The sequence below is a fragment of the Parus major genome, chromosome 1 (genome assembly GCF_001522545.3).
Source record: "Parus major isolate Abel chromosome 1, Parus_major1.1, whole genome shotgun sequence".
Lineage (NCBI taxonomy): Eukaryota > Metazoa > Chordata > Aves > Passeriformes > Paridae > Parus > Parus major.
This window is the reverse complement of record NC_031768.1, coordinates 1470297-1482298: the sequence shown is the minus strand read 5'-3', so window position 1 is coordinate 1482298 and position 12002 is coordinate 1470297.

Here is a 12002-nt window from a genome sequence, read left to right as displayed (position 1 = left end):
AGCGCTGGGATCGTTTCAGGACGTCAGGACTGGAGAGTTCGAGTGAGGCTCTTTAGGAAACGCGGCTCAGCGTCCCACCGGGAATAAGGCAGTGGCTCCAACAGGATTTATTTTGGCTGTCAGGATTTAATTCCCTCCTCTCTCCCTGGCTGCATTCTGGGGGGACACTCCAAGGCACAAGGAGAGGTTTGAGCCTGACATAACTGAGACACAAGCTCTCAGACTGGGAGAGCTGGGGGTGCTCAGCTGGAGAGGAGAAGCTGCAGGGAGAGCTCAGAGCTCCTTGCAGGGCCTGAAGGGGCTCCAGGAGAGCTGGAGAGGGACTGGGGCCAAGGGCTGCAGGGCCAGGAGCCAGGGAATGGCTTCAGAGTAGGATTTGATGGGATCTTGGGCAGGGATTGTTCCCTGGCAGGGTGGGCAGGGGCTGGGATGGAATTGCCAGAGCAGCTGGGGCTGCCCCTGGATCCCTGGCAGTGCCCAAGGCCAGGCTGGACATTGGGAGCTCCTGGGACAGTGGGAGGTGTCCCTGCCATGGTGACTTTGGCTTTGAGGTCCTTCCCAACACCCACACCATTCTGGGATTCTATCACTGTGCTTTTCAATAACTTTAAAAACTACTGAGAAAAGCATGTCTAAAATGTAGAAAAATACTTGCTTATCTTTAATAAAAATCAGGTTTGGCTTTTTTTCTTTTTTGGTGATAATGTGCCTGCATTGGAGTTTTCAAATGGATTTATTTCAAGTGTTGTTTCATATCCCAAATTATTTTATTGTTATTCCAGAACACTCTGTGATCTTGCAGTATTTTAATAGACAGAAAATTTGGCTTTTTGAGGCCAGGGAAGTCATGGAGTGCTGAGGGCACTTTAGTGAACTGGGGACTGGGTCAAAGGTTGATAATGCTTTCAGGAATTAAAATCAGAGCACCTTTCACAGGTTAATTTTGGACAAATAACATCCCCCAGTGATAAACAGTTTGTACCTTGATGGCTTTGAAGGAAAACTGAAACCTGGATAAAACCTGTCCTTATATTTGGATACCTGTCACAATAATGGAGTCCTCCACTACCATAGATGGGAGATTTCAGGAGCTTTTTCCTCCTGCAAAGCAATTAAATTCCCCATATTGCCCCTTTGACATTCCCCTGGTTTCAGTTTGGTCACTTAATGAGCACTCAAACATCTGCAGGGTCAGGAGAAACACCTGGAAGAACATTCCCTTGTGGGTCTGCCCCTTCAGTGTTTGTAGGGTTGTGACCTCAAAGTGCTCTTTTTAGTCATGAGAAAACATCACTTTTTTGTCTCCTGCTGAGTCAGACCACGACCGAAATCATGCAAAGTGTGTTTTATTTTCCTTTTCACTGAGAAACCTCCAGAAAGAAGGTGACAATTCTCTGCCTGTGGTGGTGCTGGGGAGGTGTTTCCCTCAGGGCCCTGCTTCAGGAGGTGTCCTAAAAACTGCAGCAAAGCTCATCCAACCCCACAAACACCTCGTGGCACAGAGAGATGGAAAGAGGAGGCTTTAAACAACCCAGCTGAAGTCTTCACAGAGGGGAGACAGCAGCAGGTCAGTGCCACAAAACATGCTGGGCTCACCAGGCTTTGGGAAAAAACCCAACCACCACCCCCAAACCCCTCCAAGGATTAAACTCCTGAGCCCAGGTGCTGAAAACACTGAGTGCTCCCCTCCCTCATCTCACAGCTCACCTGAAACCTGAGCTCTGTTGTTCCTCACCTGTTATTCAGTAATTGCACCTCTCTGAGCACCTGGGAGTCCCAGAGAAGCCAGGGTATAGCTGGAAAGAACTTCCTGACCAGTTCCTCTGGAAAAACTTCTGGTGTTCCCCAGCAGTGGAGGAGTTTTCTTCTCCTGGCGCGTCCCAGAGAACCCAAAAAGTCAGGACTGAGCTCACCCCCACCCTCACATCCATGGGTTTGTTCCAGGGGTTGGTGGGGGTTTGGAGGGGTTTTTTCCCTCTTTCCCAAAGGTTCCAGAGGCACAGCTGCTGCTGAATCCAGTCCAGGTGGGTGTTCTCCACTCCACCAGTTCCACTTGGGCTGGTAAATCAAGAGTTCCCTGGGGATGGAGCCTGTGCCCACCCTCCAAAATCTCCCTGCCCAGGCACCACCTGACTCATTTTCCCATTAAAAAAGGGTTTTTCACTCAGTGGTGAGGAAGAGAAAACTTTTTTTTTTCCCCTTCAAACCGGAAAGAATGATTGAAAACCCACAAAAATGGTGAGGGGAATTCCAAACAGGGGCAATGGCGAACGAACCCTCTGCCCTCAGCATCACAACACTCCTCTGAAAGCTCTTGATTTGCAAAATCAAGCAGCTCAAACCACATTTTCCTGCCCTCCCAGGGAGGTTTCAGGTTAGTGCTCTTTTATAGGAAAAAGATTCATCTTTATTATTTTGTTGTGCACGTGGTGCTTCCGGAGAGCTCGTGGTGGCTTATTTATAATTTATTTTCCATATTATAAAAGGGGGAGAAACCCATAACCAGGTACTTGTAGACTCCAAAAAATCATCTAAATTCTTTCAAGATGCTGTGGAACACCTGAAAAAATTAATTTAAGGGTGAGCTGGCTGGGGGAATAAACACTGACCTCAAATATTTAGGAAAGGTGATGTGGGTCCACTTTCTTTGTCATAGGGATTGTTTGATTGATTTATTTGTCTTATGAGGTTGGCTGTAAAATATTAAAGGTAAAAAGTGGGGTACCAAGAGCTGAGTGTCACCATCTCCCACCTTGGCAGGGGAGCAGTCAGAACGTGGCCCTGAGGCTCAGGAGATTTGGGATCTATTTTCAGCTCTGCTTTGGACCTGCTGATTGGCTTCTAATTATTCCACACCTCAGTTCCCCCATCTGCAAAAAAAAAATAAAAATCAAGATACCAGCATCCTTTATAAATAGCTCTCAATTCTGTTGATGAAACACAGTTTATTAATAGCAGTGGTACCTTCTCACACACGCTGCCGTGGGGCGAAAAAAAATCATTGTAAATTCACAAATGTCACTCAAATTATGGAAATGTGCGAGTGGCTCTGGAGGAAATAAAGCAGAGGAGGAGCGCCAGGCCTGGTTAGATATTAGGGCTCCAGTTTGTTCATTGCCACAAGAGGGAAGCCAACACTAATAAAATAACTTTATTTGTGCATTAACCATGCTTATTGTGTTGGCTTTTACCCATTTCAAGGCTGTTGTTTGTCCTCTTTCCTCGTAGCAAACTTGCAGTTGATCAAAACCCAAAGAACATTATTCCACATTCCCTTTGGTCAATGCCCTGTGAAATGAATTTCATGGATTTGCCTGTCTGAATGGCAAATCCATAAACCTGAAACAGAAAGTTGGGATTAAACTGAGCTGGTTGCTCTTGTAATGAAATTTTTAAAAAGGCCTTCTAGAAATAAGGGGAAGTTCGGTGGACGTGGGGCTTGGAAAAAACCAAGATGGTGTTTCCCCTCATTTGGGTGAGCATGAGAAATTAAATCACAGACAGAGGTATTTTTAGGAGTTTTTACCCCACAGCAGTGACAAATTAATTCAGGAGGTCTTCTGACTCTTGTTCACGCCGTGTGTGAGCATCCTCTCGATGGCTTCATCTGCTCTGGTGGTGCTGTAGACCACGGGATCTGCAGATCTGGGGGAGGGAGCTGTGGAAATCACAGGTGGAAATCACCCTCACTGGGGTCACACCTGGAAGGAATAACCCTGGTGGGTCAGGATTCCTGGTTACATCTCTGCAGCCAGGCTTTTTAACGTGCTCAGGCTTTTGGGAAAGGGCTGGGAAAGTGCTGAAAGCAGTGCTTGGGCAAAACGGGGGTTTTAAAAGAGTTTTCCTGGGAAACTGAACAAAATATCATCCCCCAAATTCCTTTGTTGATCTTTTCCTGCTGTCCTCTGGAGCACTGTGAGACAGGAATATTTGAGAGCCGCTGTTCAGGTTTCTGTAGAGCAATGGAATATTTTATTCCCTCACAGAGCGGTCAGGCCTTGGGATGAGCTGCCCAGGGAGGTTTGGAGTCACTGGAATTGTCCCAGAGGAGTCTGGATGTGGGGACAGGGTTTGGGGTGGTGCTGCTGGGGTTGGGGTGGCACTGGATGATCCTGATGGGTTTTTCCCAACCCTGGTGATCCTGGGGTTGCTGACAGTGCCCAGAAATCATAATTCCTGCTGTTTGGAAGTCAGGATTTTTGAGGAATGGCAGAAAAGGGAAGCCAAAGCAGTGCAGAAAATCACCTCTGGTGAGGTTTCCTGTGAAGACCCCGAGGGTGTTCCCTGCAAGAGCAGAGAGGGAATCAGGGCAAGGTTGGGAAAGTCACAGACAGGGATTGCAGTCCCCAGAGGACATTTGCATAATAAGCTGCTTTGTTAATTCTTTTTTAATATCCTTTAGGAACATTTTGGGTGTTTTGTTCTCCTCCCCTTCCCAGCAGGCAGACCTTAAACTGCTGCTGGGTTTAGAGGAACTGTCAGGCTGAGAAGGGGGAACAGCCAGAAATATTCCCATGGCCCAGGTGGGCAGACCCCTCTCACACATCTCTGAGGAATTCCCCCACTCCCATCCCTTCTCCCTCCCCTCTGCTGCTGTTTCAGGCTCCAGTCCTCGTGGATCTGGGCATGTGTTTAGCTCTGAGGACATGAGCAGTCACACCGAGGAGATTCACATGACTAAAATCATGCACTGGCATAGGGATTTCCTGAATCAAGGGCATAAAAGGCAACGGTCAGGTTAAAAATAATGCCTGGGTTTTGTCCCTGCTGCAATGCCTTTGACACCAGTGGAATTGTACAGGGCTGAACGGGATCCAGCTCCCTCACCTGCCAGTTTCCATTGCTGTGTTTATGGTGGGATAAAAGTCGAGCCCGTGCTTGGCTGGGGGGAATTCTGATTCCTTTGTGCCCTTCAGGACAGGATTCTGCCCATGGAGCTTTGGCAGAGCTGTGTTCCCCATGTCCCCATTGCACAGACACTGCCACAGGGGTGGCTGGGGTGACAAACACAGCAGGTCTGGCCTGTCCTGTCCCTTCCCTGCTCCTGTCCAGGCCTGGGACACTCTGTGGCCTTGTCAGGGGCTGCTGCTCCTGGGCCAAGAGCCCCTCTTGTCCTAGTTGGGGTCTTGGCTGCTTCTCTTTGTGTCCTGCAGCAGCCCTGCTCTGTATCAAACACCTGGGAGGTGAATGCTGAAATAAAAATGGCATAAGGCCTCAAAGAGATGTCTCTTAAGAACATTTCTCCCTCTTTTCTGTGGCCAGGTGCCCACGTGGTGTTTTTTGGGAGCCCCCAGACTGTGGCACAGTGAAGGTCTGGGACTCGAGTGAGGCCAAAGTCACACTCTTGTGCAGGTCCCTCCGTGTTTTCCTGCCCCAGGAATTCCCAGACCCCACACTCGGGGAGAAAACCCACCCCAGAGCACAACCCTGGCTAAACAACCTGGCACACCCAGGGCTCCTGAGGGATCTTTGACAAGATCTATCTTTAGTTTGAGAGTGAGTCACATCATTGTGATCTGACTTTACGGTTTGTCGGAGGTATGAGCCAGGCCATGGGACTGCGAGCGAGAGCATCATGGGATGGAGCTGTAAAATTCCACTGCTCCCTCCTCTCCAAACCAGCTCGGGAGAGCATCGAGGAGCAGGAATTGTGAGGAGTGGGGGGGTTCGGGGTGTTTTAGGGCTGGGAAAGCATCCTTGGCAGCGGGGGGAGCCGGGCACAGCTCTGCCCATGGAGCCGGCTCCGTGTGCCCGCAGTCACGTCTGTGCCACCGCAGAGCCACAGCGCGGGCTTTGCGCGGATGCTGCCGCGTTGCTAAGCGACATCGCCAGGCAGAGATGCTCCAGCACGCACAGAGGAGCTGCTCCCGGGCCTTCCTGAGGGAAAAATATTCCTTTTCTGCTGGTCAGAGAAGGGTGCTGCCTCCCCTGGTGGGATGGGAGTCACGGGCAGCTCCGGGGTGTGCCGGGGTACAAACTCCTGGTGTGGCCCAGCTGCTGGGCAGGTGGGGTGAGAGGTGAATAAACAGCCAGGATGTGACAGACAGAATAGTCCCTGTAACACTGAGCCCCTGGCATTTCTTCTTTCACAGATTCATGGAATTGCTGAGGTTGGAAAAGCCCTCCCAGCCCATGGAGTTCAACTGAGCCCCACTTTGTCACCGTTTTGTCACTTTTGTTTTGCCATGTCCAGCCCTCCTTGGGCACCTCCAGGGATGGGCACTGCAAAGCTCCCTGGGCAGCCCCTGCCAAATGAAATCCTGTTGTGACTGCCACGTGTTCGTGTACCCAAAACCCACAGACATTGACTGGACATCCTGGGACAGCTCTGAGGCCCCTCCACACCCCAGATCATCGGATGATCCCATCACAAACCAGCGGTGATTTTTTAGCCTGAGGTTTTGGCGGAGTCTCCCTGCCGAGCCCCTCCTCGAAACAATTCCATAAGCAGCTGTTGCACACAAAAAGAGAATCCCAATCCCACTCTGGAGCAAGCTGAAGGATTGTTCTAGAAGGCAGAGAGCAGCCAGCCTGGTCCCCAGGGCCACAGAGAAGGCGGCACCTGCAGGGTTCTGTCCCAGGGCAGAGGAGGCCTCTGCACAGGCCCCGCGCAGGCCGGCCTTTGAGCACAACTGAAATCCCCACAGCTGAAAGGTTCATTTTTTTGGGCAGATCATCGCTGGCAGCAGGTGGTGAGAGGGGAGGGATGCAGAGGGGCTGATAAAAGGCAGCAGACAGCTCCTGGCACGTGAGCCTGGCTGGGTTTTTCCGCTGCGCAGCGTCGGCCGCGCTCGGGGCGTGAGCCAAGCAGGGAGGGAAGCAAGAGAGGAAAACCACACTGGCAGCATCCACAACGGTCTGGGGAGAGAGATCAACAGCTGCCCTGCCCTTGGCCTGCCCTTCAACACACCCCAGCAGCAGCCAAAACAGGGGCTTGTTCCGGCAAATTTTTGGAGAGCAGCAAATTTTTGGAGAGAGCAAATTTTTGGAGAGCGGCAGTTTGGTTGTGGCTGAGCCCGTCCCGTACCTGCACACCCTCCTGCCCTGCGGGGTGGAACCAGGGAAATCAGGTCCAAGTCTAAAATAATCTCCTAGTTTAGGTATGGATTGGGATAAAATCGATCAGAACAGATTCTGGAGGAGCTGAGGCACTGCAGTTTGAGGCAGCAGGCGCTCTCGTGGCGCTCTGTGGCGTTTGGCCAAGAGCAGAACAAAGGCAGCCACAGAACTTCCATTTTTCACCAAATTGCAGCAGACTGAGGCAGATTTGGCTCTCAAGGCTCAGCTCCTCCCTCAGGCTCCTCAATTTTTGTTTCTACAAACGGCAAATTTAATCATAGGAGAAGATGCTCAGAATTTGCACCAAGTGTAGGAAATCCACTGCTACAGTCACATCAAATTCATCCTTCAGGCACAAGGGCCAGCTACAAGTCCTGGGTTTGCAGCTTTTTTTTTTGTCAGGTGAGGTAAAAACGAATATAATCTATCTTTTAAAAAAATTTTTACCACCTTTAGCAAGGTATTTCTTCAACAAAAAGCAGCTACAAGTAAAACACAAGAGGTAGGAAAAACATCCAGAATTTCACCGTGACTTTGCAATTCTTTCTGTCACTTCATGGAGGACGGAGTTGTGAGTGTGGGGAGGTCCTGGAATTGATTATCCAGGAAAATTTTGGATTCTCCATCCCTGGCAGTGCCCAAGGCCAGGTTAGACATTGGGGCTGGGAGCACCTGGGACAGAGGGAGGTGTCCCTGCCATGGCAGGGGTGGGATTGGGATGAGCTTTTAGGTCCCTCCCAACCCAAACCTTGTGTGATTCCATAATTAATACAAATTCCCAGCTCTTCCTGAGGGCTGAGAGCCATCACAACAAAATTTAGAGGATAAATTTCTCCTTCACCCCAAAACACGGCACAGAAAGGAGAGCAGAGTTCAGCTGGGCAGAAGTAAAAAAAAGGAACAAGATAATCTCTAATGAAATTGGGAATAAAAAATAGCCTGAGGGTATTTTCTCTCTGAGTTTCAGGGTAAATACCACTCAGCTTTCGCTATCATTAATATCTGATTATTAAAGCTCCGATTTAGCAGTGGCCACACCTACTTTTGTCTCTGTTTCACCGGCACGTCCCAGCAATTTGCCAGCTGGAGGTTGTGCTCAGAGCTGGAAATAACTGTATCATCATTTCATTAGCACCTGGCTGGGGGAGAGGATCCATTAATCCGGCTCTGGAGGCACCTACTGTGAGAAATGAGGGAGGAGGCCCACTACAAACTCTCCTGCAGTGAAAGGGAAGCTGCAATTATTTCTTGAAATTTTTCTACTTCCTCAAACAGATCACCACAGCTTCTTCTTATTTTTTTTTTCTTTATATTTTTTTCTTTTTTTTCTTTTTCTGTTTATTTGCAAGAAATAAGGTTTGATTGTTTTGTGCTACAAGAGATGTCACAGCCTCCTTTTTGCTCCAAGTGACTCAGGGTCAATGTAATCTGAAAAAAAACAACTCCAACAGAACAAACTTGTCACAGATAAATCCCCAGGGACTAAATCTGCTCCTGTTCTCCCTCAAAAACGATTTTACATGTTTCCCTTTCCTTTGTATCCAGCCTGGGTGGATAAGGAAAAAAAATCAGCTTGTCCCTTAGCTCTGCTGCTGAGGCCTGGATGTGGGAGGTGTTCTTGGATAAAGGAATTGCTGTGCTGGGAATAAAAGGAGCTGATCATTCAAAGGCACTAGAAAGTCTTCTTAAACTTATTTGGACCACCAGGATCATCTCCTCGGACTTCCTGCAACATTCAGGCCATTGATGCTCAAACCCAGGTCCAAATTCCTCTCCTTGCCCTCTGAGAAGTGTTTGAGCTCTAAAATAATCTGTTTTTTCTGTCCATTTAAAATCTGTTCCTTGGATTTTGCCTTTGGGTTTGCTGGTGTGGAGTAGCCAGGCCCAGCTTTCCTCCCAAAGACATCGACAAAGATTTATTTTCAATATTGCCAGAAGCAGGCTCACATTTCTAACTTTTATTCATATATTTATTTAATATATTTAGAATCACTGAATACATTTAGAATCACAGAATGGTTTGGGCTGTAGGGATCTTAAAGAGCCTCTAATTCCAGCCACCCTTCCATGGGCATTCACAGATCAGCTGCTCAGGGCCCCATTTATTGTGATTTATATTTACTTTGATTTCTACTGAAACATTTATTTATGCCTATATTTCAAATTGCAATGAACTGAAAAACAAACCAAAAAACGAGTTCCTTTTTTTGGTGTTTTAATCTTTGTTTATTTGAAGAAACACTCCCCTTAAGCAGAGAAGAAAAAGAAATCAGGATTTTTAATTTTTTTTTTCAGTAGTTGCAGACATTTCAAGATGTTTTTCCTTTTTTTAAAAAATGAGGGGAAAATGAAAACAAAAATAGCAAAACTCCTTCCTTTATCCAGTCATTTTTAATAGCAGGGCCCTAAAATCTGGTTTGGAAGAGGGAAGATGTGTGACAGAAATATCTCAGCAGGCATTTTTTTGCCCTGATCCTGGCCCAGTGACAGTAACACCCTCCTGAATATTTTTCCAGCACAGGGAAAGCTGCTGGTGGCTGCTTTAGAGACCCTGGGCCAATTCTGGTTTGTCCCTTGCAGTCATGTCCGTGTTGGAGCCACCTGACAGGACCAAAGCAGGAGGGAAAAACACGCTGGAAAATTCAGGGATGGAGAAACAGCCCTGGAAATGTCCCTGCCTGAGGTTTGTGCTGCTCAGGGCTGATGGCAGCGCTGCCACAGGAGCTCCTGCCTGGAAAAAATCTCTTGTTGCAGCGTGGGGGAGTAACAGGAGCCAGGTTTTGATGTTCCCCTGGTGGTGCAGGTGTAAGCTGAGCCCAGGAAAGCCATGCCAACGTGTCACCGTGCTCCCAGGGACTCCTCAGCCCTGAAAATGTCCTGGAGATGAGGATTTTTCCTGTGGTCTGGGTTTGGGAAGGGGCAGAGTTTGACCCTGAGCTTGTGGGGCTCCAGGTGGCCCCAAAGATCACAGGGAATTGTGATATAGAAATATAGAGATATGTGGATATATAGATATAGAAATGCATATAAATAGATATATAGATAAAATATCTATCTATCTATCTATCTATCTATATAGAGAGCTTTGTCAGAGCTCTAAAATTGGAGAGAAGGGCTTGAGGAATTAATTCATGGCTTCATTTTCACAGGAGTTGTTGTCTTGCAGCTCTGTTCACTGTCTTGGTGTTTGCAGAACAGAATTCCCAATTCTCTGTCACACAAACAAACAAAAATTTGTTCTGATTTCTCATCACAGACTCCCTTAGATGAGTTTTGGGGTCACTAAAATTCCTGTAAGGTTCTGCCTGAGGCTGGAGGGATCCTCTGCACCTCCCTGGCACAGAATCCTGGAATTCCTGGGGCTGGAAAAGCCCTCCCAGCCCAGGGAGTCCAATCTGTGACCTGTCCCCACCTTGTCCCCAGCCCAGAGCCCTGAGTGCCACGTCCAGCCCTTCCTTGGGCACCTCCAGGGATGGGCACTGCAAAGCTCCCTGGGCAGCCCCTGCCAAGGCCTGAGCTCCCTTTCCATGGGCAAATTCCTGCTGATCTCCTTCCCCTCAGCTGTTTTCATCTTCTCCCACAGCTCCTGTTTGTATTTGATGAACATTTCAGGGGATTCTCATTTGATTTATCTTTAAAACATCTTCCCAACCACTGCAATGGTACGAAGAAAAACAACAACAATTAAATAATTAACATTTATGTGCTGCATCTTTTAATTCACTAAACAATTCTAAAGAGCAAGTCACAAGGAAACGGGGTTGGGAAAATCTGTTTGCTCCTCAGCTCCTGTCAGTGCTGAGCTGCTTCTCCACGGGATATTGTCAAATGCTTTTTCCAGCTAATGTTTAACTGGCCAGATGAAACATTCCCATGTGGGTTCCCGTTGAGGGAGGGGTGGATATTGCAAGAAATGTTGAGAATCCCCCCCTCACTGAGCTCTGCTGCCTTGTGGGGTGGTGCCAGCGAAGGAAAACCAACACAGAGCACGTAAAATCACTGGCCAGAGGTTTGGAATAACAGCTGATGGGAAGGAGAAGGATAAAGACCCCATTTGTGGGTGAAATTTTGCCAGTCTTTAAATTTAAACAGGGTTAATTTAGAAAGTTCTAGAATGGCCATATCTGTTTCCAGGGGAAAAAAAACCCAAAAAAAAACCTCACCCCAAAATGAAACAAAAAAAGCCTGGATTTCTCAATCAGCTCAAATGTCCCTGGCCATATGTATTGGCATTGGGACTTCTCTTTCCACACAAAACTAACCCCAGGATTAGGAACACCAGTAATTATTTGCTCAAAGTGAAGTCTAGAAATAAACCTCATCAGGATCCAAATCTTGTTAAATATTTTGTGGTGCTGCTGGACAGAAGGAAGACATTTCAGATTTGTAGTTATAATTAACTATTAGGAGGGAGAAAACACTCCCAATGTTTCCTTCTCTTTTTCTCTCATTTTTCAGGGACTTTTATGTGGATAAATTCTACAGCTGGAGAATTGGAGAAAAAATTGGAAGAGTGATGGGAATTAAGAAATGGAATTGTTCAAGCTCATGGAAATTAGATGTAAATTGATGTACAGGAAAACAGGAAACACTGGCTGCTGTCACAGGTCAGAACAAGGAAATCCAGGTTGGACTTTTAGAGAATTAAACAGGATTTTAAGAGAATCTCTTTATTTGCAACAGAATTAGAAGAGTTAAAGATCTGTCACTGAAGATGTTTAAGGGAATGGGGATGGAATGACCAGAGCAGGATCCATAGGAAGTTTCCAAGGGGTACAAAGTGGGAAAAGAGGAGAGAGCCAAGGTGGCAGAGTGTGCAGTGCCTGTTTGAAGAATTTGGATTTTGGCAGAATGTTACGTTGTTTGATGGGGTTTTCCTGCTGATTCTGAAGAGAGCTACATCTACATCCATAGCTGTATATATAGAATATGTACAAATATAT